Raw genomic sequence first — 3,235 nt, forward strand, 5'->3', positions numbered from 1 at the left:
ATTTTTTGGCATAATCCCCAGTTAGTTTTAGTACAACACAAAACACATTTCATTTCACTTTTCTATAACATAAACGAGTCCAAACACGACCCATTTAGTTAAACATGTTTGCAGGTTCGACCCAAAACTGACCGACGTTCATTAAGTTTATTTGTATCATGTTAGAATTCACACCCCTGATTACAACCATCCATCAAAAGATTAACAACACATTTAAACATAATTTAACTTTCATCAAAGGACTAAGAAAATCTAATTGATTACTAAATAAACTGCAATTCACCATGTAGTTTGATGAAATATTCATTAAATAAAAAGTGTGATTGTGCATCTTCACAAAAAAACTTTGCATAAACTAGAAGTACTTGCAATTAAGACATATTCAAGTTGCAGTTTCACATTTTCTGCATGCATGAAAGATGAAACCACCAGAAGCACAAAAGTCAACCACATCCCAGACACCTGAACAAAACATAAATTCATTCAAAACCATCATGTCACAGCTTTTAAATTGTCATTAACATACAAAGACTTAAAAAAACATAACTCTTAGCATCAAACATTTATCACATAAATACAGGTAAAAACATAAACCAAACTAGAAGACGAAATTCTAACGTGCCAAGAACATTTAAAGGGTCATACAAACATAAAACTGCTATGCGTCTAGCAAGATAAGTAAGCCCAAAACCCGTTTAGACTAAACCCAAACCTGTGAATTTCGTGTTAGGTTCATTCAGCGTTTTCCTGTCATGTTAGAAATCACACCCTCATTACAACCATCCATCAAAAGATTAACAACATATATAAAAAAAAAAATTTCATCAAGGGGCTAATAAACTGCAATTCACCATGTAGTTTCATGAAATATTCATTAAATAAAAACTGTGATTGTGCATCTTCACAAAAACTTTGTACAAACAAGAAGTACTTGCAATGAACACATATTCAAGCTGCAATTTTCAATCACATATTATGCATACATGAAACCACCAGAAGCACTAAAGGTCTAAAGTCAACCACATCCCAGACACCTGAACAAAACATAGATTCACTCATAACCATCATATAACAGCTCTCAAAGTATCGTTAACACAAAGAGCTTTAAGAGCAAAACCCTTCTCAGCAAACGTTACTTACATAAATACAGGTAATAAACATAAACCAAACTAGAAGATGAAATTCTAAGGTTCGAAGAACAATAAAAGGTCATACAAACATAAAAGTTGCAATAAAAATAGTAATCCTTTACATATAAAAGCACGAACGCAGAGGCAAACCTGCTATGTGTCCAAAACGCAAGATAAGTAAGCATTGCCTCTAAGTCTGATGAGCCTTAAAATACCTAATTATCTTAACTAATGTGTTACACATAGAGCCATAGACACCCTCACACCTCAAGGACAAAAGCAGATGACAAAAGCAATGTTCATGTGTGTAAGAATGAATATATATGTGCATTGCAACAAACAAAAGCAAAAATAATACCACACTTATAAAGTCACGACTCACGAGATACCTTTTATGTTGCTGCTGGATTAATTAGTCATCAGAATCAGATGACAAACAATAGTAATCTCCAGAACTCATTCCCATAGACTGATCACGTCCGTCCCACACCACCATTGCTTCACTTTGCTGGTTTGTATTCACCACCTCTCGCCTCACCATTTCACCTGATCCGTGTACTTGAACTATAGCAGTTGTATCTTGTTAGAATTATAAACTTAATTATGCTTATTTTAGTTATGTAATTATCGATAAGTGAACATGTTAGATATGATAAGTAAATTGTATGTAATAAGCGAGTGTTTAGCGGGAAGCGGATTTTAAAATAACTGCTACAGCAGTTACCCGCCAAAACACAACCGCCATATCTGGTGGTATTTATGTAGACTGCCGGCAAATGTTGTTGGCATCAAGACAATTTCGGTTAATCAAATTGTCCACCCTTTTATCCTTTCTTTCGATCCACACTGTATTTTCTGCATTAACCATGTCTGCAAACCAAGTCCATGTATCCGCTGCACTTGCAAGTTCTTATGATCAAGACAAACTTGATCTGAATTTCCAACATAGTGGTATCCGAGCCACGGAAAGACATGATGCAGGGATGAAACCGACCAACACCTTACTGCCCTGCCAACACTGCATCGATGAAAAGAATGAAAGAAAACGAAGAACACGACGAGAACGGTTGTGTTATTATTGTCACTTGCCCGGTCATCAGATTTACACTTGTAAATCCAAAGAAAATGATGAGGAATCACAACTCATTCGGCAAGCAATCAATAACGGAATAAGAACCCAGAGAGAAGAAGTTCATTGCCGAGAAGAAATGATAGTTACGGGTACCGACGGCGGACAATGGAAGGATATCTGGTATGTTAATCCAACGTTTTGTCATCATTTTGTGAACAACATAGATGTCTTTAAGAGAGTGAAACACATCATGGGGGTAGAAACACGATCCGGAATGAATAACTTCTTATTCATCCGAGGAGTGGGGATAGCCGAAGTAAATATGGGGAATGAAACACTAAGCGTTCCTAGTGTTTTCTATTCACCGGACATCAACCGAAATGTTCTAAGTTTAGAACAATTAACGTTACAAGGTTTTACAGTCCGGAGAACCGGTGATACATGCAAGATATTCCCTATGTTCTCATCTCCGGTGATGAACACTAAAAATGAAGTGACGGGGTTAACAAAAGAGGAAGAGTTGGGGATAAAGGAGAAAGAAAGGTTGCAAAACATGTGTGGGATAGATGATGAATTCAAAAACGACTATTTGAATTCATACTTCGAAACCCTCAACGTCTCGGATGAAACCGAGATTGATTGGAATCTAATGATACTAAAATCATTGGAGTTTCATGAATTTAATGATTGTAAGGCTGTGATTAGTATGTTAGATGATCGCGAATACGTATTCAAGTATAAATATGAACTGAGTAAGAAGTTCGAAGAAATGGTTAAATGGTTTCTAAATGAATACTTGGGAATCACTCATAGACCATTCCCTCCTTGCACCAAAGACAATCATAAGATAGATCTACTGGATCTGTATACATTAGTCGATAAGGATGGAGGATACCGTGAAGTAACAACAGAAAACTTATGGCCAATCATCGCTAAAGATATGGGGTTTGAATACAAAGATGGTGATTTCATTCGTATAGTTTATGCTATGTACTTAGACACCCTAGAATACTACTACAAATTCAAGAAGGTT

Source organism: Helianthus annuus, chromosome 12 (assembly GCF_002127325.2).
Source record: "Helianthus annuus cultivar XRQ/B chromosome 12, HanXRQr2.0-SUNRISE, whole genome shotgun sequence".
NCBI lineage: Eukaryota > Viridiplantae > Streptophyta > Magnoliopsida > Asterales > Asteraceae > Helianthus > Helianthus annuus.